Below are 22,500 nucleotides of genomic sequence, written 5' to 3' on the forward strand. Positions count from 1 at the left end.
TTAACGATGATTACATATTAACGTTCTACGAATTGCGAGGCTAATTTTTCAATACTAAATTTCATCTTATGTGCATTTCTAATTGTATCCTATGATTATAAATTTTCTTCAAATGCGTAATCATTATAGATAGTTGTAGTTAGCTTCGCTTAATCCCTTTCGATCTCTAATTGCAGAAAAATTGCATGCTTCATTCGGAGTTACTTTAATGCAATTTGATAATAAAATCATCAATAGAATATCCCACGGATGTTCTCTTCTAGGATCGCAGGTATGTCTCTCTGTCTGTTTCTCTTCAGAGATAACTCTAGGTATCTTTTGATCTCAACATAAATTTAATAAGCAACAATATTGAAATTCTAACTAAAATTAGTATTGTTGATTTTCAGTTGGAGAATTACCCAAAACTATCTGTACACACTTTTAGTCAGGTCTCTTTGCAATTATATACTTTAGGGTACTTAGAATATGTAGCTTTGAGATTAGTGACCATTTTTTCAATATGAATAAGTAATTAAAAACATTTAAATAATCTCTGCAATCCCAATTATTTTTTTCAGAAAACTGTATGAATAGTCAAAAAAAAATTTTGTAGTATCCAATTAGAGAAAAACGATAATAATTATGCTTCTAGATGTCACCTCTTTTGATATTAGATATTGATACTAGATATTAGGGTAATGTCTAAATATGGCTGTCTCTTAAAAATAGGTTTATTTAGAGAAGTTCTGAAAATTATAATATTATATTATATAATAGTCCTTGCTCTAAATGTGACTAGTGTTATGCCGGCCAATCAACTAAAGGTATCTCTATCTCAATAATAGTTTGGCCTCCTAATGCTAAAATTAAGTCATGCGAATCAGCTGGTCCTTGGAAGTAAGATCTTTCCTCTAAGCGCTGGTCAGTGACGAGTACAATAATTCATGTTAATGACTATATCCAAAGAAATTGTGTGTACTGAGGGTCAAAATTTATGTTCTGGGCTGTTTTCCGTTAAATCCTAGGTTGGCCAGGGCACCAGCCACCCGTTGAGATACTACCGCTAGAGAGTTATGGGGTCTTTTGACTGGCCAGACAGTACTACATTGGATCCTCCTCTCTGGTTACGGTTCATTTTCCCTTTGCCTACATACACACTGAATAGTCTGGCATATTCTTTACATATTCTCCTCTATCCTCATACACCTGACAACACAGATTACCAAACAATTCTTCATCACCCAAGGGGTTACTGCACTGTACTTGTTCAGTGCCACTTTCCTCTTGGTAAGGGTAGAAGAGACTCTTTAGCTATGGTAAGCAGCTCTTCTAGGAGAAGGACACTCCAAAATCAAACCACTGTTCTCTAGTCTTGGGTAGTGCCATAGCCTCTGTACCATGGCCTTTCACTGTCTTGGGTTAGAGTTCTCTTGCTTGAGGGTACACTCGAGCACACTCTCCTATCTTATTTCTCTTCCTCTTGTTTTGTTAAAGTTTTTATAGTTTATATAGGAGATATTTATTGTTGTTACTCTTCTTAGAATATTTTATTTTCCTTTTTTCCTTTCCGCACTGAGCTATTTTCCCTGTTGGAGCCCCTGGGCTTATAGCATACTGCTTTTCCAACTAGGGTTGTAGCTTAGTAAGTAATAATAATAATAATAATAATATTTTTTTTTTTCTAAAATTTAACTTATTTGGAATCACCAAGAAAGTGACAGCTGGGAGAGCCCATTCTCCTGTATAAATATAATCCCCGTGAATATTTATTCTCATTGTAAATCCGTCGATAGTACTAATAATTCCAAAATGACAAATTCTAATAAGTATTTCCATTTTTCTGTCGTGGATATATATATATATATATATATATATATATATATATATATATATATATATATATATATATATATATATTTATATATATACACACACACACACACACATATATATATATATATATATATATATATATATATATATATATATATATATATATATATAAACGCACGCACAAACACACACACACACACATACACACACACATACACACACACGCACACACACACACACACACATATATATATATATATATATATATATATATATATATTTATATATATATATCCTTACGAAGCTGGTCTTCATGAGAGTAGAATATTCTATTCACGAATATCATTTGTGTATTTAAGAGATGGATAACCAGCTTGTCAGGTGGGTCTCATTCATGTAGGATTAAGTAATGTATGTAAATTATATAAGACTTTCGTCATTCCTATAGTCGTATTTTCATGCAGTTCCGTATATGTAAATTCTCGTTATTTTAAAGAATTAAATTTTTTTAACATAGTTTTGTTATGAAGTCTTATGTAACCTTATTAAAAGGTATGCTATGTGACACAAGCTAGGGATTTCATCATGTTTCCACGTGGTTGGATGGTTCATGAATATTCTAGGCTAAGAATTATTATAATTTTTTCTTTAATGTTATGAGAAGAGGTAGGTAGAGTTAGGTAAGAGAATTGCCTCACCAAACATTGGTAGTAACCCTTCTTCAAATTGCTAAATTGGCAACTTTAGGCCCTATAGCCATGCCCCAATGCCAAGAGAATTATTTGCTAGGAATTTCCAGACTGAATTTAATTAATATATAAGGACATAGCAATGGATAGAAGACAGAAGAGATACAGCCTAAGCTCAGAAGAGCCATAGTCCAAGAATCCTCTCCAGCATCTATTCAGCCACTACGTATTTCTTCTCCCACGCGCATAGTGTTTTCCTCTCCAACATGCATAGTTTTTTCTCTCAATTGTGAATAGTGTCTCTTCATACATTGGAATTTATGTTGTTTAAATTACAAGAAGTGCTGTGTATATGTGAGTACCAGTATATTATAAAAATTAATTGTTTTTTGTGACTGGCCCTGTGAGATTAGGTTAAACAGTGAACTTTTTTTTATTTTGCAAACCATTTGATAACCTAGCATAAGCCAAAGGACATAAGAGTAACAGTTGAGCATATGTAATTATAAATTTGGATTTATTTTCTATAGTGTTAAAGGGTCAGTTTTTTTCATTAATTGTTAAATATTTACATGAAATAATTTCTAGTGATATAATTTTGTTGTTAATATTGTATTGTTAATTTTTTTTTAGAATATATTTGTTTTTGTAAAGTGTTTATTATTTTGATCACCAATACTTTTCTTAGGGATATGCTCGTATCCCCTGACTTAAGAACCCATCAAGAGGTTGATTTAAGTATAGTTCCTGTTACAAGTAAAGTAATCACCCAGTTTTGTTTTGAGTGTAAAGTAAAGAGGCCTTGAAGATATTCAATGTTTATATATGTTATCGTCTGAGAGTTGCATAATATTCTTAGAGCTCAGAGGTATTTCTCCTTTGTATCAAATTATGTAATATAAAGCAGGTGAGTTTGGGAGCCCGGGAACTTACGTAATTCACTAGTCATAGTAACACACACATACACACACACACATCACACACACACACACACACACACACATATATATATATATATATATATATATATATATATATATATATATATATATATATATATATATATATATATATATATATATATATATCCGTTTCTGGGTGGGGATATCTTAACGTGGTGAAAGGGTTTGTGTATTGCTATGATCAGAAAGCTGTACTATTCACGGCCACCCATTTTACGCTGGTTTGCTGTGCGCGATGAGAAAAAAGTCCCCCAACATTACCAGTCCATAATTGGCCAGCGTGGTGATGAAAATAATGATTGTGGTTAAACCTTGGCAAAAAACGGGACAACATATTATATGGAATACAACAAAGTTACCAGAAGGGAAGTCGACCATACATGCTCAGATACCACAATTAAATGGAGTGCTTTTGTCAAAGGAAGAGAACACTCTTACATTTTTTTTTCATTTCTCTGTTTCTCGCTTATTGACGTCCCTTCGATGTTACTAATGTCTTCTGGAGAAAGTCTTTTATTGCTGATAAAGGATCTGCCTAGATTCCGATGCCTATCTTCCCTTTTTATAGCAACTTCCAAGCTCATAGAAGCTCCCGATTTTTAGATAATTTTCGGAGAGCTTTATAGAGCAATCTCGTCCCAAATAACTTGTTTTATGATTTCGGCCAGAAAATTATGTAAATTAATGAACATTTTCTGGAAATTGGTAAACGTCAATTTTCACAAACATTCATATCAAATCTTGTCTTCCTTTCTAATCCATTTTTCATGGTAAAATCAATAGACACCGGCTTAATGTATTCTACTTTGTTGAAAAATATTGAGGTATCTTATTAGTGTTTTGTATGAAATTCTTTTCAAAACAATAAATATTCTTGTGTGTATTACTGTGGTTTGTAATTTCTGAGGTGGTGAATACTGTTTCCAATTTCCAGTATCCAATAGCCACGGCCTTGAAAACTTGCTATGTTGTGGGTTGGCAAATTTTGTTTGTTTTTTCTTTTAAGATGTCAAGAGTATTTCTCAAGCAGTTATCGATTTAGGTTTTCATATTTTTTTTTCTGGTATTCAATTGCTTTTAATGTATTATTTTAATGCATTATTCATCTCTAAATATGATATGGAACAGATCCTAAAAATGTTGAATTGTTGTGCTTAAATTGTAAATATAAAGGTACTGAACAAGTGGAATACTGTTCCTAATTCTTTGATAATGTATTTGATACTAAAACTAGTTGGGCTAAGATAAACTAAATATACACGATTGTCAAAGAATTTTCATCTAATGCTATTTATATATTACTTTTATTCCAACAATATGAACAGTTTTTTAGACGCATGTAATGAAAAGACTTGATTTATGCATCACAAAAGGAAAACAGAGAATAGACTAATAAAAATAAATGATTAAGTATTCACAAACGTGCTTCAATACCCGTGATTTCTAGAAAAAATATTCAGCTTTTATTAAACTGCTTTAGTATATGTACACAAATATGAGAATCATGACAATTATTTGTATTTTAATAACTAATTTTATCTTTTCTCATCTAAAACCATTAAATACAATATAAGAATATAGTTATTACAGTAAGTCGAAGGTATCCCTCGGGAATTTCATTTATAACAGATTTAGAGTAGTTCTTACTAACTTCCACTTCTGCATGGGTTCTGATTAAGTCGTTTATTCTGTATCCTAGCTAAAATAACTCGACATAATACGATTATTTTTTTTTTTTTTTTAATTTTGGAAGTGTCATTGGCTGAAGCATTCTTGATTTTGTAATGCCTCTTTTTAGCAAAATATGAGAAATAATACGATTGATTTTTCCATTCATAAGGAATGTCGCCTAGAAACCGTGTTGCACACACCTACTATGTATATGAAGCTAATAGACTGAGTTTAGAATTATATGAGGAAACAAAATGTGTAAACCTTGCTCTCAAAACTGTTTCATTATTTTCCTTTTATTTCCTTTCTCCATTTTCATCTCACAATATAAGGAATCCTATGATTTTGGTTGAATTCAATATTGTTTTCAGTAGGATTTAATACTTTTTTGAAACGAGGTTATGAAATAATTAGTGTTGGGAAAACTTATAATCGGAATACTTTGGAGATACTGACTTAACAATGAATTTGATACTGGGAATAGTTCATTTAAGTTACCTCGTATTTTTCTGAAATTGGATCATATTTCTTTTTTGAAGGTTTCCTAAGTTAGTGAAAACATCGAGACTAAGTGGAGAAAAGAATGCATGGGGTTACGAACCAAAAGGATTCAGAGTTAAGAACTAGATGATTTCAAGGAATCTCTGGGTTGATTATGGGAGATAGGGCGTGTTTTCCTGGCATTAACTTTGGTTATACAACATGCAATCTGGTCTAATATGTGTTAAAGAATGTTGTTCAGGAGAGAGAAGATTATAATTAGTATTATCTTAGTTAATCTTAAATATTTTTCTAAAAGAGATTGAAATAAAATAAAGATATCATTAAGGTATTTGATCTTTCAGATGAGAATTTAATCGGTAGAATACCTAAGATTTTATTAATTTCTATATACTTTTCAGTCTCCAAAAGTCAAAGGAATTGGTTCGAACGAGACTGCATCCTAAAGCACCTCGGAATGACCAAGAGGGGAAATTAAAATGGAGATTTAAGACTCAGCGCCTATAGGCAATTTAATAAAAAAGGAAAATGACAACCAGAATCAATGAAGATCCTGTATCAGCAGTTCAAAACTTCCTTCAGAGATACGTTTACGACCTCGAAAAAGCGTTTTGGGGAGAGAAAGAGGAAGAGAAAATAGGCCGTGTGCTTTGGGGGAGGGGATGTGGAGGGATTCAAGTGCCCTCACCCCACCCCTCGCCGATATCTTAGTGAACTAGTATTTTTCAAGAGCCATAATATGTCTTAAACATGATAGTCAAGTTTAACATAGAAAATGCTTGAACGTAATATGAGTTTTGTGCACTGAAATGAGGGTACCCTCAAATTGCGATTTGGCGACTCCCGTCGTGTCAAAATAAATCACTGAACGAAAATTGTTTGATATATCATGATACCTCATTTGAAAGCTAATATCATGTACAATGAACATGTGACTTCAAAACTCTTGTATTTTTTACAATTATCCCTATATAGCCTATACATGTAACCTAACTTTATTTTTTCAGACAGCTACTGCAATTAAGTATTGATTTTTCTTACTTAATACATATTTCACACAATTTCTTTTGCAGATATTGATTCAAGATTACATGTTTAATAAAAAGACCCTTGTTATTTATCAGATGCTGCATCAACTACCAAATTATCTTCATGCATCTATTCCTAGAGCTCTATTTTGATAACCTACTCGATATTGATTTTCAGGATTTAAAGAATTCCATGAAATAAACGTGTCATAACATCATACGTAGGATCTTTTCCGTAATATTCTATGACTGTCACTGTCCAATAGTTCAATTCTCATCATTATCTGATTCCAGATCATATGATCCTTACTGATCTATGTCATATATAGTAATATGCCCATGTGAATCATCGTTGCTTTCATCAACATTATCAACAACATCTGCTGCTGTTGCATTGCTTGTGGTTCTGGAAGGATGTTTCCTTTATACCACAATGGCTCAAGCTTCCAATCAACCCTGATCCAGATGAGGTCTACAGGATCAGGCACATGTGGGTTTCGATCCAGCACTCTTCCAGATAGTTACTTGTTAACATGATCTGGGTATATGTTTTACCAGACTTCGATTTCCAGGAGGAAGATATCCAATTCTCAAACATGCTCACTGGAAACATTCCAATTAATACCGTGAGTACACAAATATCCAGAATACGTAAAATTTCCCTCAAGACTTTGATTGGATTCACTTTTCCGAGTCCCCTGAATGCTCTCGTTGTGTCACATCCAGAATATGCATGAATCAACAGAAGGAATGTTGCCAGTACCAGTATCAAACAATACTCTTATATCAATCAGATTTCTGGCAATCAGATTTGCAGTCATTGTATAACTGTTTGCTCTGTAGTCTCGCCTTCTTAACCCTTTTACCCCCAGGCTCTTTGGAAATATCCAACCTTTAACCCCCAAGGGGTTATTTTTTTCCCAGCACATTTTGTAGTATATTTTTTTTTTCAAATTGCTCTAGCAGCCTTAATTTTGTCATAGAGAGGTCAGGTTGGTCTCATTCTCTTGGAAAATGCCTGAATTTTTTCAAAAGATTATAAAAAATATGAAAAAAAAATGTTATAGCATTTTTTTGCAAGGACGTACCGGTACGTCCATGGGGGTAAAGGGATGGGTTTTGTGAAATGTACCAGTACGTCCTTTGGGGGTAAAATACATCAAGAGAGTTGCAGTCCCATCTCGGATGACAATAACATGACATCCTTGCATATTTGCAGCATAGTCATATATACTTCATGAACTTTTTCTTGTTTGAGTAATTGGCCAAGAAGGTTCTCCAATCCTTTGGTTGCTTTGTGTTTTCACCTTTGATGATCAACTTCTCAGTTGTTCCTCTTCGTTGGCCTTCCATAGACTTTATTGAATCAGTGTTCTACGAATCAGTGCTGAAGATTATGTCTTCATTTGACACAAGAATGAAAACCATTTGTCTTATCAGTTTGAAATTAGAGGAAGATCCTTTATGTAGTAAAATGTTACATTCCCATAATAGATTGTGAGCATTTCACCCGCAGTAGGATGGGTGGAGCCACCGACGTTCTTACTCACATGAAATGCACTGGATTCTTGGCCAAGACACTACATCTCCAATAGATAAACATCAAGGCACTGGGGTATGTGGATAGGTGATTACTGTAAAGTGGGAGATTACTGAGAGGTTTTTATTTTGCGATTTATTGACATTATCAGAATTCGTGAGGCTTTTAATTCAGGACTTTAGAAAGTCCCATTAAAAAGGAAATCCCTTTAGGTATTAACCTGTTTAAGTTATAATCATTTCATTGTAAGTTCACAAGCCTCACTAGTAGTCTTATGAATTCACTACTAGTTTAACCACTATAATAATAATTGGCAATGATTAATCATTTCAAGTGTTTATCTATAACAAGATATATTCAAAGGATATCCAGATACCTAATCCGTAAGTTATTACCAATGGTGTTTTGTTGAATCCTTACAGCCTCAATATAAATTGTTGTAACATAAAATTTCTATAAATCAATCAGGTAGTGATTGGATTAAGAATCCAAACAATGCGATTGAAAGGAAATTGAAGTGTTACTTAGTAAATTTGTGAAGAAACAAATAGGTGACAATAATCAATCAGTTTAAGACTGATACAGTCACTAATATAATTTGGTGGATGTCCAGGTGTTTGTGAGAAATTTCCATTTCACCCTTTTCTGGACGACAGGTGTCTGGGAGTGCAAACCCTGTCAAATATTCAACTATAGGTAGTTGAATGATTGACTGGTTTCCCGCTCAGAGACTCCTGTCGTCCAGAAAAGGGTGGAAAGGAAATCTTTCTCAAACACCCAGGCATCCACCAACTTATATGAGCGACTGTACGCTAACGAAGGCACCAAATTTCTCAAATAGAATATAACCTAAATAGAGTTTGAAGCTAATCTAAGGTTGAGTGTAATAATAACGTTATATGCACGCTATCTAGTTAAAAAAAAAAAAAAAAAAAAAAAAAAAAAAAAAAAAAAAAAAAAAAAAAAAAAAAAAAAACTTACCGAGAGCATGAGAAGTGTAAACACGTTAAAAGCTTCTTCGTAGCTGCGGGATTAAGTTCATCAAGAACTTGATCTAAAACAATCAAGTGATGAAGGTCATTGTCAAGTGTATTTTAACTGACAGGATTTTGGTGCTGTTTGTCGAACATCTGGACAGTTTTGTGCTTTTGACTTTAATGTATGTAAGTAATTAATTGTTTTATTACGAATTTGTAGAACAAAATCCTAATCTTTTAATCTTCCATATTATATTCTTGAATTTTATCTAATTCTTTTTTTCACTGGTTTCCCTTTTGTCTTTTTTCCTTTAGTAATAGAGGTAAAATACGAGTTGTCCACAGTATACCACTTATGGCTAGATCATGCATCTATAAGACTCATAAGAATATTCAGTTGCTATGGAAGTGTATATATATATGTATATATATATATATATATATATATATATATATATATATATATATATATATATACATATATATATATATATATATATATATATATATATATATATATATATATGTACGTCTATATATACATACATATATACTGTGTATATGTATATATATGCATATATATATATATATATATATATATATATATATATATATATATATATATATATATATATATATATATATATATATATATATATATGTATATGTATGTATGTATATATATATATATATATATATATATATATATATATATATATGTACGTATGTATACATTTATCCATACATATATATATATATATATATATATATATATATATATATATATATATATATATATATATATGTATATATACGTGTATATACATATGTATATATATATATTTATTTATATATATATATATATATATATATATATATATATATATATATACATATACAGTATATGTGTGTATGTATGTATGGGTTTGTACATAAATATATACAATATTTCACTTAAATCACCAATTTCCTTCATCAACAACCTTAGTTTAGAGCCAATAGCTACCATATTAAAAATAGAAACCATCTCCTCTACTTGTTTTTCAGTCGATCGAATATTTTCCCCTTTATCGATACCTGCTTTTCAGAACGAGAGAAATATGGTCCCAATATCACTTACGCTTTTGTAAAATTTTCTTGACTCTCGGTGGTTATTCTCTATCGTATAATTTATCATCTGAACCACAACTTCGAATATACTGTCATGAAATTCACCAACTCCCTCGTTATCAATCTACTACTGATCTACTTGTACACTCATTTTCCCCTATATCCATAGCATCCAAGTTCAAGATTTAGAAAAAAAGGTTCTAAGTATTCAAAAAAAAAAAAAAAAGGTTCCACACTCTTTTTTCTTTCACTAAATTGAAGCACATTTTTGTATAAATAGTTTTAATCTTAATCACACAGTCTTCAGTTGTCTTTAGTTATTTTTTCTCAATGATTTACTTACGAGTTTTCAAAATCATCCGTTGCCCTTGGTACTTTCTTATAATTCAAATGATAGTCTCATTAACATAACTAAGACCATGGGAACCATTGCTTGAGTGTTGCAATGAGCATTCGCCACTTGTTTATGGTACTGCACACCATCCAGCTGAGAGAGAGAGAGAGAGAGAGAGAGAGAGAGAGAGAGAGAGAGAGAGAGAGAGAGAGAGAGAGAGAGAGAGAGCCATAAATATCTGGATGGTTGATTTCCCTGTTGCTTCGTATGATCGGACACAGTAAACATGGCTTTCTCCTACTTGGAGGTAGTAGGTTGGCCAGGGCGCCAGCCGCCCGTTGAGATACTACCACTAGAGAGGTATTGGATCCTTTGACTGGGCAGACAGTAATGTATTGGATCCCTCTCTCTAGTCACGGCTTATTTTTTCTTTGCCTACACTTACACAGAATAGTCTGGCCTATTCTTTACACATTCTCGTCTTTCCTCATACATCTGACAACAATGAGATACTTAACACTTCTTCACCCAAGGGGTTAATTACTGTACTGCAATTTGTTCAGTGTACTTTCCTCTTGGTAAGGGTAGAAGAGACTCTTTAGCTATGGTAAGCAGCTCTTCTAGGAGAAGGACACTCCAAAATTAAACCATTGTTCTCTAGTCTTGGGTAGTGCCATAGCCTCTGTACCATGGTCTTCCACTGTCTTGGGTTAGAGTTCTCTTGCTTGAGGGTACACTCGGGCACACTATTCTATCTTATTATTTTTTTTCTTCCTCTTGTTTTTTTGAAATGGTGTGTTGGGCAGGCTTAATAGAAGGCCCATGGATGCCTGGTGGTTTATCAAGAGGTTGTCTTTTCCTTATCAGATTCTTTTTCTTCTCAAAACCATCCTTAGTGTCCTCCCTTCAGTTGAAGTAGCTATCCTGGAGGGTATTTAGCCTTGCATGGTGTATCGGCTCCTCCATGTTGACAAGTTTTTCCGACTTTTTACTATAGTCTATGGGTATCATCAATCACTTTTTTTATTATTCTGTACATATTGTTTTTGTTATAATTCTTGTTAATCTAGTTTTTAAGTATGATGTCTCTTTTTTATTTCTATTAATTCTTATGCTGTCTGGAGACATTGAGCGAAATGAGGGACCAGTACGTCCTAGATTTCGTCAATGTCGTCTTCTGTATTGCAATATTCGTGGTCTTCATGCAAATATCCAAGACCTTACAGTTGCGTCCAGACAGTATGATATTCTTTTGTGGTCAGAAACTTTGGTTTCTAATATGAGGCACTCATCTGAGCTCCTTATAAATGGTTTTAAGAAGCCAATAATGCTGAAATGTGGTGCCATTCCTAGGGCCAGGGGAATGGCGGTGTATATTTGGACCGATTACCCTGCTTCTCATAAGTCCTGCTATCAATGTGGATGTCATGAGATTCAGGTAATAAAAGTTTGTGGCAGGCATAACAACTTTTATTTGTGTTCGATCTACCGGAATCCAGACATAGATGATTCTATCTTCGATTGTCTTCTTACCATTATGGCTAAGATACAAGAAGATGATAGAAAGGCTTCTTTTGTCTTTGTTGGTGATTTTAATGCTCACCATAGGGAGTGGTTAAGTTCTATCTCTCCTACCGATCGCCATGGCTTAAGGGCTTTAGACTTTGCCTCTGAATCAGGCTGTGAGCAAATCATAAATGAAGCTACTCACAAGTCTGGTAATTGCTTGGACCTCGTATACACTGACTCCCCTGGCGTTATAACTAGTAAGGTTGGTTCTCCAGTCGGGACTTCTGATCATGCCTTGATTTTATTATTAGTGAAGACTGAGCAGCCTGTCCCTGATATATCATATTCCTGTAAAATTTATATGAAATCCCAAGCAGACTGGAATGGGATTTTGCATGATCTTTTGTGATTGAATTGGTCACAATTATATAATAGTGTAGATCCTGTTGTCCCTTTGAATGATAATCTAGTCAACATAATTGATAGGCGTATCCCTTCTCGTGTGCTAAGGTACCGAATGAAGGACAAGCCGTGGTTCAATGATGATTATAGACGTGCTTATTTGGAGAAGCAGGAGGCCTATCACCTTTGGAAGGGTAACAGATCAGATTTGACCTGGAACAACTATACTCAGCTTCGAGCTTTTGCTCAGAGAGTTTATGCCTCAACTGAAAAGGAGTACAATTTAATCATAAAAGAAACCCTCTCCGGTACAACTCAGGAACATAAATGGTGGTCTACCCTTAAATTTGCACTCTTTGGTGTAGATGCAACAGTTCCTCCTTTACTTAAACCAGATGGCTCAGTCACTCACTGTCCAAAGGAAAAGGCAACCCTTTTGGCTGATGTTTTTGACAGTAAACAGAGTAATGAAAAACTTGAACTTCCTCATTCCTGTTTTCCTGAGGCTAAACCAACTAGGTTAGCTTTTCGATCTCGTGAGATTAAAGCTCTGTTGATGAACCTTGATGCTTATGGAGGTGTAGACCCAAATGGTATTTTTCCTTTGTTTTTTATAAAGACAGCAGATTTCTTAGCTCCAAAGTTATGTTATTTTGCGCAAGTTAGCAAGAAGAGGAGGTTTTAGCACTTGTTGGAGAATTGGTAATGTTACTCCCCTATGTAAATGTGTTTGTGGTAGCTCAAGTCCCACTGATTACCGCCCAATTTCCATAACTCCCATATTATCTAAAGTTTTTTAACGTCTTCTGGCAAAACGTCTTAATAGGTTTGCTGAAGGTAATCATCTACTCCCTAGTTTGCAATTTGGTTTTCGTGAAGGCCTTGGAGCATGTGATGCCCTTCTTACAATCTCCAATGCAGTACAGAAATCCCTTGATTGTGGTCGGGAAGTTCGTATGATTGGCCTTGATTTTAGTGCTGCCTTTGACCGTGTTAATCATGACGACCTTGTTTTCAAACTGAAACAGTTGGGAGTGGGTGGGTTGTTTCTTAGCATTATTATTGATTTTTTAAGTAGTAGATCTCAAAGAGTTGTTGTTGATGGGCACCATAGTGAGTATAGGAATGTGATATCCGGTGTTCCACAGGGTAGTGTTCTTGGCCCATTACTTTCCATACTATATACACATGACATGTGGTTTGGCCTTGAAAATAAGCTTGTTGCATATGCAGATGATGCTACTCTCTTTGCATCAATTCCATCCCCTGAATGTAGATCTGGGGTTGGTGAATCCATTAATAGAGATTTAGCTAAAATTAGTTCATGGTGCAAATTATGGGGTATGAAGTTGAATCCTAACAAAACTCAAAGTATGATTGTAAGTAGGTCAAGGATGGTGGCTCCTCAACATCCGGATCTTAGTATTGATAATGTTTCTTTAAATTTGTATGACTCTTTCAAAATTTTAGGTGTGATTCTCGACAGCAAATTTACTTTTGAGAAACATATAAGGTCTGTGTCTTCTTCAATTGCACAAAAAATAGGCTTATTGAGAAAGTCTTTTAAGATATTCAGTGATCAATCTATTCTGAAGAAGTGTTTTAACTCTTTTATTCTACCTTGTTTTGAGTATTGTTCTCCTGTCTGGTCTTCAGCTGCTGCTTCTCATCTTAATTTGTTGGACAGAAACTTACGGTCTATTAAATTTCTTATTCCTGATCTAGATATTAATCTCTGGCACCGTCGTTCAATTAGTTAATTATGCATGTTGCATAAGATTTTTCATAACTCTGACCATCCTTTACATTCAGATCTCCCTGGACAATTCTATCCTGTTCGTAATACTAGGCAGGCAGTTAATTTTAATAGCCAGGCCTTCTCCATCATATGACTCAATACTACGCAGTACTCTAGAAGTTTAATTCCAGCTGTTACCAAGTTGTGGAATGATCTTCGTAATCGGGTTGTTGAATCAGTAGAACTTCAAAAGTTCAAAGTTGGAGCAAATGCTTTTTTGTTGACCCGGCGGACATTAGTCTTTTTATAGTTTATATATGACATATTTGTTTTTGACGTTGTTAATAGTTTATGTATTGTCAGGGAATTCCTTAGACATTTTTCCCTGGTAAAGATAGCACTGCTTATTTGTGATTAGGTATGATAAAACAAATTCAGAAATTTAGAAACAAAGTTTATTTACAATTTATGATTTATTAACACCACTATGGATTATGAAATTGAAAGATTTAATACTGAAATAAAGAAATAAACAAATGAACAATAAAAATATTAATTAACATATCTGTCTGACACCCTTTTAACATCCATTACAAAAATAATAAATCACCAAAGGTCTTGTTACAAATAAATACCTCAACAATTGCTCGAGAAAAATAACCCTTACAACACAGAACATAACACAAGTCACTGTTCATGGGTCTCTTGACATTTATCATACGCTAAATAACAAACCAATTTGGATTTCGGATTCAGAGTCACCTATATAACGTATGCTTCGATGTAACGGCGGGAACCTGTGATTATAGTTCGAGTATTTATAAAAAGTGCATCTCTTGGTTCGGGATTGCTTAAGGTCGTGCACTGTTTCCCCAAGGGTCGAGGATTACCCTAGTGCACGGATAGGTGATTATAACGTGACTAAAGAAAATAAAAAATTTGTCTTTCAAAGTCTATTATGAAACTGAAAATACAAGGATAAAATCATAAACAGAAACTTCGAAAATACGGTAACTTCAAAACCACTCAATAGATGGCGTTACAAACATGAAATTCCCTTACAAAACCCCCCATTAAGCCTTTTATATATAAAAGGTAAATAACATGGAATTTCATAGAAAAGACAAAATACCTTAACCTCTACTTAACAAATCAGCAAATATATTATTGGTACCCTTCACATGAACAACAGAGAAAGAATAAACTTGTAATGCCAAAGACCAACGCATTAGTCTATCATTACTAGACTTTGAAGTCTCTAAATACATGAGTGGCTTATGATCACTTTCCAAGAGGAATTTTCTCCCCATTAAGTAGTACTCAAACTTCTTTATTCCCCATACTATGGCCAAGCATTCTCGCTCGATAGCTGCATATCGAGTCTCGGGGGGGAAGAAGTTTCTTGCTTGCGAATGCTACTGGATAAGGTTCACCGTCTATATACTGCAGCAAAACTGCTCCTAGACCTGTAGACGATGCATCCGTTCTTAAACAGAAAATGTTATTTAGATCAGGCACTTGAAGAATCGGAGGAGAAGTTAAACAAGATTTCAGTTCATTAAATTTGCACAATGCATCTTCATCAAAATTAAATTTTTCTGAACTACCCTTCTTCAAAAACTTTGTAAGATGAATTAGTTTATCTGACAAATTTGGAATAAATCTACCATAAAAATTTTTAGATCCAATAAAGCTTCGTAACTGTTTCTTGGTAGTGGGAGCAGGCATATCCAAAATAGCTCCAATTTTATCCTGTTGAGGAAAAATACCCCTTTTGCTGATTACATATCCTAAATATTGTATCTCTTCATAACCGAGGAAACCCTTTCCTGGTTTAGCAGTTAATCCTGCTTCTTGCAGTCGCAATATGACTGTTTCCAAATCTGCCATATGAATTTTCCAGTCTTTGGATACAATAAAGATATTATCAAAATAGCAAACTACGAAAGAAAGACCTTTCAATACCTGCCTCATTAATCTAATATACGTCGCACAAGCTGTGCTAAGGCCAAAAGGTAATCTTACATATTGCATTAGTCCAAGATTAGTTGAAAAAGCTGTATACTTGCGACTTTCTGGTGTTAGAGGAATCTGATGATATACTTTGCAGATATCAAGTTCTGTAATGTACATAAAATCTGCAAACTTATGAAGATCTTGCTCAAAGCTTGGCATGGGCTCACAATCAAAATCTGTAATTGCATTTAAAGTTCTAAAATCAACAACCAATCTGTAGTTACCTTCTTTCTTTTTGACGAGCAATGCAGGAGATGAATAATTAGAAGATGATTGCTCTATTATTCCAAGATCAAGCAAACTTTGTACTTCGTCATCGAAATCCTTAGTTAAATGAGCTGGAATTGGATAATACTTACGAACAAAGGGTTCAGTAGTCTTAATCTCAATATTATGCTCTTGTAAAGAAGTTTTACCTGGTTTATCTGAAAATACATGTTTGTACTTCTGACATAAGTTACGAAGATCATCTTTCTGTACATCTGAAAGATTAGGATTTATGTTGCACGTACTCTGATTGGTATCCACAGTTTCAATTTTCAGATAATCATCCTCATCAGCATTAATAACAGCAACTTTGTTAACATGAACAGTGTTTATCATTCCAGTCATATCTTCATCTGCTACATGTAACATATTGACATTCTCTCTACGGTAATATTTCTTCATAAGATTGATATGATACAGTCTCTTCTTACCTTCTACGTTTACCCAGTAGTCAACTAGACCATGCTTATCAATTATCTTTTATGGACCTCTCCATGAGAACTGCAATTTACCTTGTTTTTCTGGAATAAGCAAAAGTACTTCATCATCAGCTTTGAATCGGCGCTTACTACTCTTCAAATCAAAATAAGACTTATATGTACTGGAAGATATATTCATATTTTGAACAGCCAAATCAGAAACATCGGACAACTTTTCACGTAGTTCCAAAACAAAAGAATAAAGATCAGTTTCCCCTGCAGACATATCCGAATTTGTCCATAGTTCCTTCAATATTGTCAAGGGACCTCTCACTTGACGGCCATATAAAATCTCAAATGGTGAGAAACCTGTTGTATCACTTGGGATTTCCCTCATGGCGAACAGTGCTGCTGGAAGGAAACGATGCCACTGATTATGTTTTAACTCACATATTTTCTTCAATATACTCTTTAAAATCTGGTGTTGCCTTTCTATTCTTCCATTGGCAGCAGGATGATAGGGGGTACTAAAAAGAGGTTTCACTCCTAATAACTTGTGTACTTGCAACATAAGTTCTGATCGAAATTGTGGTCCTCTGTCAGAAAGAATTTCTTTCGGCACTCCCACTCTGGAAAAAATAGATATTAAGGCTTCTGCAATGTCTTCAGATGTTATGTTCTTCAAAGCGACTGCTTCCGGGAAGCTTGAAGCATAATCTACCATAGTCAGAATATATCTATGCCCTGCTTCACTAGGAGGAGAAATCGGGCACACTAAGTCAATAGCAACTCTATAAAATGGCGTAGAGATCACTAGTAATTTAACTATCTGAGCCTTCTTTACTTTTCCAACAAGGGAAGATTTTTGGCATACATCACAAGATTTGCAATATTTATATATGTCAGACGTCATACCCTGCCACCAGAAAATTTCATTAATCTTATTAAAGGTTTTCCTATGAGAAAAATGTCCACTTACCGGAATATCATGTGCAAGGCGCAAAACTAATTTTATGCATTTAACTGGTACAACCAACTGTTCCTTTCCCAGTAACTGAGGCTTTTTACATTTCTGTATTTTCCTGTAGAGAAGTCCATTTCTCATCACGAACTCTTACTGCAAACCATTCTTGCAACATTTGACATCTCCAGACCGACTCATTTCTCTTGCATATTTCAAAGCTTCACAATTCTGCTGTTCTCTAAGAAAAGATTCATGATCAATGGATATATCAAATGGTTCTGGTAAAGCAAGAGGGTGAACAATATTTCTCCTTTTTACCTGTGCTCTTGTTACGGCATTTACGTCAATGGAAGAATCCGTATTTTTCAGAGGAAACAAATTATGGTCCTGTACACCTGGAATATTGCCTAATAAGACAGTACAGTACTTTATTGGAGCCCGAACAGCATTAACCCAACCTGTAAAGAGATTACATTTCAAATAAATCTTGACAATAGGGAATCTGTCCTTCCTGCCCAAATAATCAATAAGAGTAGAATATGAACAATTTGTTCCAGGATCAGGAATCAAATCCTCTGATACCACTACTCCTGTACAACCTGTATCTCTAAGTATTGTAGATACTGTAACACCATTCACTGTTCCACATACCATAGGTCCACATACTCCAGTGTTATCCAGAACTTGACCTATCTCAAGAGAAGATTCAGATTTCTTTCTGGGTACCTTGTTAGGACAGTTTCTCGAAATATGTCCACTCTGACCACAACCGTAACATACAATCTTACCAGGACGTGACAAATTTGTTTTCTCTGGTTTCTCACTCTCACTGATCTTGTCACTGGAACTAGATAAATTCGCATTATGCCTAAAGCACTTCTGCTCATCTTTAGGATAACATTTGTGTGCTGAAGCATATATGTCTGCCAATGATGAATAATCCTCTGGAGTTCTAGGTTTACGCTCCTTAAGAAAAAGACGCATTTCCTTAGGTAAAGTAGACATGAACTGATCACAGACTATAATGTTTCTCAAAACTTCGTAGTCTTTCGTTGCACTAAGACTATTAATCCACAAGTCAAAATTTCGAAATAACATTCAAATATTGTTCATATGTGCTCTTGGAATCCATTTTTGAAGTTTTAAACACTGTCCTGTACCAGTCACTAGTCTTCTTGAATCCTTTCAAAAGAGCTTCCTTCAATGATGCATAGTCACTTGTAACATCATCTGAGAGCGACGTGTAGATATCTAATGCCTTACCTCTCAAAAGTGATGCCAACTGAACTGACCAAGAGTTCCGCTCCCAGTTGAGACAAACTGCTACCTTTTCAAACCTTACTAGGTAGGCGGTGATATCATCAGTATCACAAAATGGAAGAGGTCTTGTAGTATCCACAGCAACTGTTACATGGCTAGGGTTAGATGTTGCTCCTCTGATCTTTTGCAATTCAAGTTAGTGTGCCCTCTGCTTTTCATTTTCTTCGTATTTAATCATCAAAGCCCTTTCTTCTCTTTCAGCATGTCTTCTATCACGCTCATCACTATCTTTGATTTTCTTCTCTATAAAGTTCAAAAGAGCTTCATCCAAGAGTCCCATTGACAAACCTTCATCCTTCCAGAATTTATAAGATTCCATTTTAAATTATCCAGTTGTTAACCATTGCCTACAAACAACTTAATTTAAGAAACATTAAAGATACCTGTTACACAATGACAATAAGCGGGAACTGAATTGTACTAAAAATAATTATTATGAATAAAGGACAATCACACACTTTCATTGAATAACAGTAACCATTCACCAAGCATCAAGATTCAACAATAAAGTTAATAAAAATAAATATGAAGTACAAAACAATAACTTTAAAATTGTCAAACCAGTATATCTCCAGAGTCAACTGGACTCTTAAGGTAGAGTCACACATGCATGTTCTCACCCGGTATGTCCTCCCGTATGCCCATACGCGGCCAAACGTGCGTTTTTAACCACGCCCACACAGGTATTGAATTGTGCCGCACAACGTTGCACCTACGTTGCACCTACGCACGTCAGTATGACGTTAGTACTGCGTTAGTGTGACGTAGTGCGTGAGTGGCAGCCGTTGTGCGTTGTACTTACGTTGTGCATACGTTATGTGGACCTACTGTATGGACATACTTCCAGGTAGTACGTGAAGGGTCACGCAAGCATAACGTCTTTACTAGGTATGGTGACGTAGGTGGTACGTCAAGTGCCGTCAGAGGTACGTCAGAGCTACGTCAGAGCTACATAAGAGCTACGTCAGAGCAACGTCAGAGCTACGTCAGACTTTCGTCAGAGGTATATCAGCGCGAGGTTGGTGCCAGGCATGCCTCCTCTATACTCCCAGGTATAAAAAGGGTGCTGGGCGGTACCTGACATTCATTCACCATCCAACTACTATTTTTAAAATATTTTATTTTTCCTTATTTCCTTTCCGCACTGGGCTATTTTCCCTGTTGGGGCCCCTGGGCTTATAGCATCCTGCTTTTCCAACTAGGGTTGTAGCTTAGCATTTAATAATAATAATAATAATAATAATAATAATAACCGAAATCGAATGGTTATTATCGGGATGAAGTTTCACACTTGCTCTGGTTTTACTATATTTGGTAGCTCCTTTGTTTCTTCGTGTTTTAGGGGTTTTTTTTATGCATGTTTAGGCCAGCCGTACGGCTCTCTCTGTCACACTGAAGCCACGTTGCCGCGCCGCTGCCTTAACGCTACCTGGCGGTGGTGTGGGTTGGCGTGTTTGGCGGGGAAACAGCCACAATACGTGAAGATGGCGTTGGGCTTCCTTAGCACTGACGTTATACATTACGTATGTTCACGTATGTTCCGGTTGCCCCTAGGTTGGCCTCCCGTGCGCCCAACGTATAGTCAAGTACAATCACGGATACGTGACGACCCACGTATATTGTGAGCTGCCCACAATATACGTGGCCCTCACCGTACCGCCAGGTATCCACGAGGTACCGTTCATACGGCAAGGTACGTCCTAGGTTGCTGGGACGTTTCCACAATTACTACGTTGCACAAACCAGCGAACTGCGTTGTACTGACGTTATACGTGCACTTTTTGATACGTGATAATACGGCTGGCCTAAACATGAATGTGTGACTGGACCTTTAGGTAACAACTGTTACCGGACACTGTTTCAAGAATTCGGTCTACATTCCATTAACTATCGGAAGTCTCCCACTTGCGACCTTCCAGCCGTATTCTTAAAATGCCCATATACTCGAAATAAATTTCAGCCACTCCAATTAATTGCACTTTTATGTGTTGTAATAGAAAATAAATGACTATCACCAAACCAATCACAAAGTAACGCAGGCCACTATTAAACAAGGAAATATTTAAATTAGCCCTGGTGAGCACACCACTTAATGTCAGGGAATTCCTTAGACATTTTTCCCTGGTAAAGATAGCACTGCTTATTTGTGATTAGGTATGGTAAAACAAATTCAGAAATTTAGAAACAAAGTTTATTTACAATTTATAATTTATTAACACCACTATGGATTATGAAATTGAAAGATTTAATACTGAAATAAAGAAATAAACAAATGAACAATAAAAATATTAATTAACATATCTGTCTGACACCCTTTTAACATCCATTACAAAAATAATAAATCACCAAAGGTCTTGTTACGAATAAATACCTCAACAATTGCTCGATAAAAATAACCCTTACAATACAGAACATAACACAAGTCACTGTTCATGGGTCTCATGACATTTATCATACGCTAAATAACAAACCAATTTGGATTTCGGATTCAGAGTCACCTATATAACGTATGCTTCGATGTAACGGCGGGAACCTGTGATTATAGTTCGAGTATTTATAAAAAGTGCATCTCTTGGTTCGGGATTGCTTAAGGTCGTGCACTGTTTCCCCAAGGGTCGAGGATTACCCTAGTGCACGGCTAGGTGATTATAACGTGACTAAAGAAAATAAAAAATTTGTCTTTCAAAGTCTATTATGAAACTGAAAATACAAGGATAAAATAATAAACAGAAACTTCGAAAATACGGTAACTTCAAAACCACTCAATAGATGGCGTTACTAACATGAAATTCCCTTACATGTATGACCTATCTCTTTTGACATTACTTTTTTTTAGAATGATTTATTTTTAATTTGTTCTCTTCAGTTATTTTATTTCCTTATTTCCTTTCCTCACTGGGCTATTTTTCCTTATTGGAGCCCCTGGCCTTATAGCATCTTGCTTTTCCAATTAGGGTTGTAGCTTGGATAGTAATAATAATAATGATAATTAGGAATAGATTCAGATGTATCGAGAACACATGGAAATGACACAAAGGCGTTTCCTTATCAAGAAGGATCTCGTGCCAATAGGATCACCCTAGTGTGATAGTGGTGACAGAAAGCTCGAGGCTTCTCTCTTATCCATCTCAGAAGCAAAGAGTTTGAGAGAGACAAAGATGTCAAACATCACTATCATATACTAACCATATTTCTTTCTTCGTCTTCATGAGAGAGAGAGAGAGAGAGAGAGAGAGAG

This window comes from Palaemon carinicauda, chromosome 24 (genome assembly GCF_036898095.1).
Source record: "Palaemon carinicauda isolate YSFRI2023 chromosome 24, ASM3689809v2, whole genome shotgun sequence".
Taxonomy (NCBI): Eukaryota; Metazoa; Arthropoda; class Malacostraca; order Decapoda; family Palaemonidae; genus Palaemon; species Palaemon carinicauda.